This window comes from Dermacentor silvarum, chromosome 8, assembly GCF_013339745.2.
Source record: "Dermacentor silvarum isolate Dsil-2018 chromosome 8, BIME_Dsil_1.4, whole genome shotgun sequence".
Classification (NCBI taxonomy): Eukaryota; Metazoa; Arthropoda; class Arachnida; order Ixodida; family Ixodidae; genus Dermacentor; species Dermacentor silvarum.
This window is the reverse complement of record NC_051161.1, coordinates 181,479,872-181,489,237: the sequence shown is the minus strand read 5'-3', so window position 1 is coordinate 181,489,237 and position 9,366 is coordinate 181,479,872.

The window sequence follows — 9,366 nt, the reverse complement described above, 5'->3', positions numbered from 1 at the left end:
ACCCACGTACGACACTTTGGCGACAGCTGCCGTTGACAACATTTCTTTGGGCGCCACTGCCGCATTGGCGGTCAGTTCTAGGTTTAGACTGCTTGTGCAGCTTTTTATTTTATTTTTTTGTGAATGAGTGCATTCATGCTCTGTTTTCAGCAAACCGATCTTCAGACTAACGAGCACTGGCATCTGGTACATGTTTTCCTCTAGCCGAATGAATGATTAGCGTGAATTATCACATCTTTGCGTGGCTCGGTAAAAAAGAGTTGCTTTATACACGTAGCAGCAAAATATATAATGGTCGTTTTGTATACGGCATTGCCGCAGAACTGCGCTCCCTCATAACGTCGTCCCCTGAGACCGTTTGTGTTATTTTTTATAGCTTGTTACTGCAGAAGGCTGTTTTGGACAATATTTAGTGAAGTGTGTAGAATCGTATTTGCAAATTCGACGCTAAGTTGTTGTGATGGATGATTTAGATTCCGATATCATATCCTTCCTGTCTCTCCTGATGGGCCACAGGGCAGTGCACCGGCTCTTTTATTATCTTTAGTGCGCGTAAATACCTTAATTGGATTTGTGTCTCACTCTATGTGTAAAAAATGTTTTTTTTCCTTTATTGATACTGTGAGCCCTTTTTAGCGCTATTACAGGAGTGCAGAAAAAAAATAAAACAAGCAATGTCAACACATCTGATTTAGGCAGGGCTTAAAATACATCTGAATACAACGTAGAAAATTTAAATTGCAGTGCATATACATTGTAAAAAAGAAAGCAGAAAAACCAACCAATATCCCTTGAGGCATGTAAAAATAAGAACAACATACACGGATAATAACAAAATCATGAAATCAGATGATTCACAAAGTCAGATGATTAACGCACCATGCTCTTGGAATAAATAACGGCATGCAAATTACTCAGAAAATTAATAAAAGAGGCAGACTGAACTACTAAATCGGGAAGCATGTTCAACATTTTTATCGCTCTGGGAAAGAAGCTATATTTAAATGTGTCATTACGGGTTACTGGAGGGGGAATATACATGCTGTGGCGATGTCTGGAAGATTCATTAGTAGAAATTTTAAAATAGTTCGTCGTATTCATTTTTATTTCATTATGAATAATAAGGAATAGGAACTTCAGCCTATCATACTTAGTCCTTTATGCTAAATTTGAAAGATTTGCAACTTGACATTGTTTTGAAGGGGAGTGAAGTCGACCATATTTGTTGAAGATAAACCGAGAAGCTAACCTCTGAATCCTTTCTAGTTTCTTACGGTTTTTCTCTGTGTAAGGATCGCAGATAATTTTCGCGTACTCAATGATTGGTCTGACCAGTGTTCTATAGGCCAAGTTTCTAACTTCAGGCGTTGCTCTGTGTAAATTTCGCCTTAGGCTCCAAAGCGCATTATTCGCCTTCTTACTTCCTCTACATGTCTATTCCAGATTAAGTCACTTCTTAATAATAAATCCAAATATTTGTGCTCCTCTACCTTTCTAAGCTTGTTGCCATGCATACTATAAGGAAATTGCAGGAGCTTCTTTTTTCTTGTAATAGACATGCTTACTGATTTATTTGGATTTATAACCATTTGTCAGTCAGAACATAACTTAATAAAGTTTTCAAGGCTGCATTGCAATTTAATTTGGTCACTGGAAGATGCTATAGTATTATAAACAACACCGTCGTCAGCGAATAGTCTTATTGGAACAGAAATGTGGTGTGACAGGTCATTAATGAATATAAGAAATAAAAGAGCTCCTAGGACACTTCCCTGAGGTACTCAACATAACACCGGTTGTAGACTGGACCTATGGGCGTTTATTTGAACGTACTGCTGACGGCACTGTAAGTACGAGGTAAACCACTTTGTGAGGTTAGGATTCTTAAACACTGTATTAATTTAAACAAAAGTTTGGAGTGGGAAACTTTATCGAATGCTTTGGCAAAATTCAAATAAATGACTCTATTATATATAAATAAGCATTGTGCGAAAGTTACCACGCTTTTTTGTAGAACCAGTTGTTGAAGGTTGAGCAATGGTGCCGGACATTGGACAGGGAAGTAGACGTTCAAAAAACCGTCCCTGTAAGAATGACAGCTAAAATATAGCCTACCATTTATGCTTACACAATTTACAATAAAAATATCGTACAAGTAACTAAACACAAATATCAAGGCGGTACACTCACTTCAACATTTTCCTGGTCAGCTCATATTTCTAACATTTGTGCATCATCCGTTACGAAGTTGTGTTTTTCAGGAGGAAAATAGAACAAGCTGACACAAAGCTCAGCTTATTAGTATACAATACATACGTCAGATTTAAAATAGAATAAGCTTCCTTTATTAGGGATCGCCAAACTAAACAGGATATACAAACGCAAGAGATATTACAAAGAAGGCCGTCAGATTTAATTAAGGGAAAAATAAAAAGGAAGGACTCCCCTATTAAGCGTATGCATGAGAATGACATTCTAACGCTACGAATGCGTAGAAAATATGGCTGCATATTACATTTCTATAATAGTTGAAACAGTAAACTAGGAATGTCCATACCTTCATATGTCCAAACGTCAAGTACCCGAAGGACTCAACGCAACATGGTCATGCGCTGATACCAATTTTTGCAAGAACAAAAGCCTCTAAGCAGAGTTTTTTCCCACGAATGATTTTCGACGGGAACGTCGTTCCTAAACGGTGCAGAGGCTACTGATTCTTGCAAGGCACTTGAACATATTTGGTTACATTAGTGTATTTCCTGTTTGAATTTATATTTTTACAGGTGCAGAGAAATAACCCGGTTCATACATTAGTATTAATACTCATATTTGCGAATATTTCTTTGATAATTCCGTATGTCTGGTGCCCGCATTTTCTGCATTTCTTTGTAACATATGCCACTGCTGCTTTTGCAAATTTGGCCTGCAATATTGTGACATGAACAAGTGAACAAATAAAGAAACACTGGCCCGCACCTTCGCACCTTTAATTAGTTCCAGGCCACAGTGTGCGCATGTATATATATATATATATATATATATATATATATATATATATGTATATATATATATATTGCGAGACAACGTTGAGGCGGTCACTCTCTTCTTTATTCTATCAAGCGAGAGCCCCACCACCAGGCCCGGAATGGTGATGATGAGTATGTACAGATGAGAATATGAAGCGTATGAATAATGCTCACACTAATTTCCCCGCGCGCGCGAGCGGCCAGCCAGGCCGTGACTTAGCCAGGAGGGAAACGCCGAACGAATCGTTTGACACGCGAAACGTGAACGATCTCCGAACCACGATAACGATGGTCCGAAGAAACCTCGACGGGAATAACACGATAGTTCACTGGGGATGTTTGTTCATTAATAATGTAGGGGCCAAGGAAGCGCGATTCAAACTTCTCACACAAACCGGGTGTACGAATGGGCGTCCAAAGGAGCACTTCATCTCCAGCACGAAAGGAGACGTCTCGACGAGAGATGTCGTAACGTTGCTTGCGGTCTAGTTGACTGACTTCTGTATTGAATCGAGCGCGGTCACGACATTCGTGAAGTCGCGAGACGAACTGTTAGGGTATACTGGCCGAGGTGTTAGTTGGGGCAGTTAAGAAAGTGGCGTCGATGGTGAATGTCGGCGAACGGCCGTAAACGAGGTAGAAGGGTGAGTAGCCTGTAGTTCGCTGGATAGCAGTGTTGTGAGCAAACGTCACAAAAGTTAAAAGTTTGTCCCAGTTGTCGTGGCTTGGCCCGATATACATTGATATCATATCTGTTAGCATGCGATGAAATCGCTCTGTTAAGCCATTTGTTTGAGGGTGGTACGCGGATGTCGTCTTTTGAACTGTGCCACAAGCTCTGAGTACTTCTTCGATCATTGTTGACAAGAAAGTCTTGCCGCGATCACTCAACAGTACACGAGGCGCACCATGACGCCGCACAATGGCATCCAAAAAGAAGTTGGCAACGTCTGAGGCCGAACTAGAGCGTAAAGGCACCGTCTCTGCGTACCGTGTGAGGTGGTCGAGAGCTGTCACGATCCAACGATAACCTGCTGGCGTTATGGGCAGAGGTCCGACCAAGTCTATTCCAACGATGGCAAAAGGTGTCTCGGGACATGGGATGGGCTGTAAAAGGCCAGCAGGAGGTGAAGTCGGTCGTTTCCGCCGTTGACACTGAACGCAAGAAGTGACGTACTTGGCCACAAAGGTAGACATGCCTGGCCAAAAGAAACGGCTCCTAACGCGGTGGTAAGTTTTGTGGAAACCCAAGTGGCCAGCAGATGAGTCGTCGTGAAAGGCTTCAAGGATTTGTGTGCGCAGCGAATGCGGTAGAACGGGTATTCAGTGGTGTCCGTCAGTGTTGTAAATGTAGCGGTGCAGCACATCATTCTCGAGCTTAAATAGTCGCAGTTGTCGACGTAGTCGGGCATTCGGTGCTGAAATAGTACCGCACAGCCGTTCAATGATGCTGCTTCAGTAGGGGTCAGAACGTTGACACGAGGCGAACTGAGTGCCGCGATTAGAAGATGTCGTGTCAGTAACAGCTAGCGGTAATAACGTAAGGGGAGACATATTCTCGTCAAGTGGCGCGGAATGGAGAGACGTGCTCGAAGATAATAGTGGAAGCGGGCAGCGAGACAGGGCGCCGGCATCTTGATGTTTTTCCCCAGACTTGTACACAACGTCAAAATCGTACGCTTGTAATCGGACCACCCAGCGACCAAGGCGTCTAGACAAATTTTTCAGTGACGACAACCAGCATAAGGCGTGATGGTCGGTTATGACAGTGAAGTGGCGTCCATAAAGATATGGTCGAAATTTTAGTATGGCTCAAACTACTGCGAGGCATTCCTGTTCTGTGATCAAGTAGTTCTGTTCGGCAGCCGTTAATGTGCGACTGGCATAAGCAACAACTCTCTCTCGTGTAGTGGTATCACGCTGTAGAAGGACAGCACCAATCCCATGGCCACTAGCGTCGGTGTGCAAACAAGTTGGTGCGTTCTCATCGAAGTGACACAGGACGGGGTTGGATGTCAAGGCTTGCTTGAGGGCTTGGAAAGAACGTTCGCAGTCGTCTGTCCAAGTGCGAGCAGTGCCCGACGTCAGCAACTTGTGCAGCGGCGACGCCATGGCAGCAAAATGACTGATGAAGCGGCGGAAGTAAGAAGCCAGGCCCAAGAAACTTCTCAACTGCTTTTGATTTTCAGGGCGAGGAAAGCGAATCAGGGCAGCAACCTTGTCAGGATCTGGTCGAACGCCATCTTTACTGATAAGGTGGCCCAACACTTTGAGGTTCTTACGGGCAAAATGACATTTCTTTGTGTTGAGTTGGAGTCCAGCATTAGAAATGCATGTTAAAACATCGTCCAAATGCTCAAGGTGCTGACTAAAAGTTGTAGAAAAAATAACGATGTCATCTAAATAACACAGACAGGTCTTCCACTTAAGGCCGCGTAAAACTGTGTCGATCATGCGTTCAAATGTTGCAGGAGCATTACATAAACCGAAGGGCATCACGTTGAACTCGTAAAGTCCATCTGGTGTTGCAAAGGCTGTCTTGTCCGCTTCATGCATGGGTATTTGCCAGTACCCGGATGGAACGTCGAGACTTGAGAAATATTCAGCGCCCTGGAGGGAGTCAATGGCATCGTCGATTCTTGGCATCGGATATACGTCTTTGCGCGTGATCTTATTAAGTGTTCGATAATCGACGCAAAATCGTACAGAGCCGTCTTTCTTCCGGACCAGCACAACAGGAGACGACCAAGAACTGGACGATGGCCGAATGATGTCTCTTTTAAGCATGTCATCAACGTTGTCCGCAATGATTTTTCGTTCTGCGGACGACACGCGATACGGGCGACGACGTACAATCGAACTGCCTTCGGTTTCGATGCGATGCACAGCAACGGAAGTGCGTCCCAGTAGCTTGGTGTTAACGTCAAATAAGGCGCTGTGTTTCTGCAGTAGAGCCAAAAGGTCTTCTTTCTGTGCAGCAGTCAGATTGGGATTTATCGCGGCCGTTAAAGCAGTGGACGCAGCATGATCGTCGGTTGTGATAGACAAAGCTGGTGATTTGGTGTGAAGGGGTACTAATGACAGAGGTTCGGTGTCAGTAAAGCAGGTCACAGCGGTGCCCTGCGAGATCACTACTGGCGAAGAAGTAGGGTTGTGCACAGCGATCAACGCTCTACCGTCTTGAAACCGCACCAGGCTAGGGGCAATGCTAAGTCCACCAGATATGCAGTGACCGCTCGGTGCAAGGAACACATCACCATTTACAATCGGGTCGGAAGTGAGTGTTAGAACATGCTCACTGCCCGGAGGAATGAAAGAGTCAGTACACGCGACGAAGCGCAGGCTGTGAGCATCGACAGCGGACGAAGATTCAGTGTCCGTCATATGAATAGTTCGCTGACGGCAAGATATTGTCACGAGCAGCGATCCTGTGGTCGGTGCTTGGACGATGACGACGACGACGGGTGGTTTTTCTGGTGTGCACGCACTCCCCTGAACGATTGCTGCAGCGTTGTGCGCCTTAGCCTGTAAATATATCCATTGTATATATATATTCTCCCCGTAACATCTTTGGTGGAGGTGCTGGGTACGCTCGCTACAACACCGGGAACTGGATCTTCGCAGCGGACGGCGCGTTGCTGCCACCACAATGACCGACCAAGCGACCCAGTGTGAGCAAGACCCGTCACCGGTCATCTTGCACCCTCGTGATCCCGGGACATTCAACGGCACCAGCGGCGTGGACGTCGATGCATGGCTGGCAATGTATGAGCGCGTCAGCCGCACTAACAAGTGGGACCCAACCATAATGCTGGCGAATCTCATCTTCCATTTGCGGGGCACTGCGCTACTCTGGTTCGAGACGCATGAGGCAGATCTGACTAGTTGGGACGTCTGTAAGCAGAAATTACGCGATCTATTTGGGAGACCTATCGCACGACAACTAGCGGCCAAGCAGGAGCTCGCAATTCGTGCTCAGACGTCCACGGAGCCGTACATCTCGTATATTCAGGACGTGTTGTCTCTGTGCAACAAGGTCGACAAGGGACATGCCTGAAGTGGACAAAGTGGGCCACGTACTGAAAGGCATAGCCGATGACGCATTCATCTGCTACTGTGTAAGAACTGCTCATCGGTGAAGTCGGTCATCGGTGAATGTCGTCGTTTTGAGCTGGCCAAAAGTCAACGTATCACTCACCGCTTCGACCGACTTCCTAATACGGCTGCCACGTCCTCCTGCGAAGGTTTAGCCACGCTTCGGCAAGCGCAAGCTCCAGAAAACGTCACCAGGATTCTTCCGTCGAGAACTCGAGGCCATGGCACCCGTTACACCTCATGACGGTATGCAAAGCAACAACCTGGCTCCGATTTCGCAAATTCAGGCCGTGGTTCGCCAAGAGGTCGCGAATATGGGCATTTTATCCACCTTTGATAACGGTCACGCTGCTACCAACCCGGTCGCCCCTGTCGTCGCTGCTGCAAGACCGAACACGACCTTCAGGCCACGTTATCGAAATCCAGCCGATTGGCGCACACCTGATGACCGGCCCATCTGCTTCACCTGCTCTAGGATAGGACACATCGCCCGCCATTGCCGCCGCCGCTGGACCACGTCCTATCGCCCAAACACTTACAATCGCCCGGACCATGCACCATATGCCCCGTCGTTCCGTCCTGAGGCCTCAAGTGCTGAACGTCCTCCTAGGGAAACCGGACCAGCCGCTCACCATCGCCCCAGCGCCGTCAGTCCCCTCGCCCCAACCTCGCCGCTCTCGGTCTCCCTTTGGCCGCCTCTCGGAAAACTAGCCAGTGCAGCCCCCGGAGGTGACACTGCATTTACGACCCGGCCTGAAAATCCTCTGATTGTCCCTTATACCCGATGCAACCTTCTTGAAGTTCTGGTTGATGGTGTGGCAGTTACCGCTCTTGTTGATACCGGCGCACAAATTTCTGTAATGAGCTCGAGCCTCCGGCACCGCCTCCAGAAAGTCCTGACGCCCGCGACTTCACCTACCGTCCGAGTAGCCGACGGGAGTACACCTGCCGTACTTGGAATGTGCACTGCACGCATCACTATTTCTGGTCGCCACACATCTGTTCTTTTTGCTGTTCTAGAACAGGCCCCATGACCTCATCTTGGGAATCGACTTTCTGTCCACACACGCTGCCCTTATCGACTGCTCCGCGGGCCTTCTCCGGCTAGAACTTCCTTCGTGCCCGACAACGTTGATGCCGGCCCACCCCGCCTACGCTCCGTCGAGTTTCTTCGACTGCCTCCGCAAGCCGCAATATACGTCCAGCTGTCAGCCTTTCCGCCCCTACCCGACGGCGACTACGTTGCCTGCCCTATTCCTGAGGTCGCCATGACACGCAACGTCGCGCTACCCTATACGGTGGTGACAGTTAGAAACACGGCACCGCCTTCCCATCCTCAATTTTGGCTACTCGACGCAAGTTCTTCCTCGCGGCATATTACTCGCTCATCTGACCCCATTGGCCCACACGGTTTCTGCCCTGACCACAGAACCTCCACCGGATTTTTCACCGCCGTCATCGCAGTCAGGTTCGTCCTGCGACCACTTCGCCCGCATGATATCAGGAGACCTCGCTCCGGCACAGTCCGCTGCCCTTCGCCGCGTGCTGGTTTCCTACCAGGATATCTTTGACTTTGGTGACCGTCCTTTGGGCCAGACTTCCGTCGTCACCCATCGCATTCATACCGGCGATGCGAGTCCTATTCACCGACGGCCTTACCGTGTGTCAGCTCCGGAGCGTGCTGTCATCCAACAGGAAGTGGAGAAAATGCTGGGCAAAGGCATAATTGAACCCTCATGCAGTCCTTGGGCCTCTCCCGTCGTACTCGTGAAAAAGAAGGACAATAGCTGGAGATTCTGTGTAGACTACCGCCACCTTAACCAGATTACCAAGAAGGATGTGTATCCTCTCCCGCGTATTGATGACGCACTGGACTGCTTGCACGGCGCCAGATATTTCTCTTCCATCGACCTGCGCTCAGGATACTGGCAAATCGCTGTGGACGACCAAGACCGCGAGAAGACCGCCTTCGTGACTCCTGATGGTCTCTATCAATTTAAGTGATGCCTTTTGGCCTATGTAATGCCCCTGCTACTTTCGAGCGCATGATGGACCGCTCTCATCGAGGCATCAAGTGGTCCATATGCCTTTGCTACCTGGACGATGTTATCGTTTTTTTCGACTACGTTTCAAAACCATCTCACTCGCCTGTCCCCCGTCCTTGAGTGTTTTTCGCCGCGCCGTCTTCAGCTTAACCGTCGAAATTGTCGCTTTGGGCACCGTCAAATCTGCGTACTCGGCCACC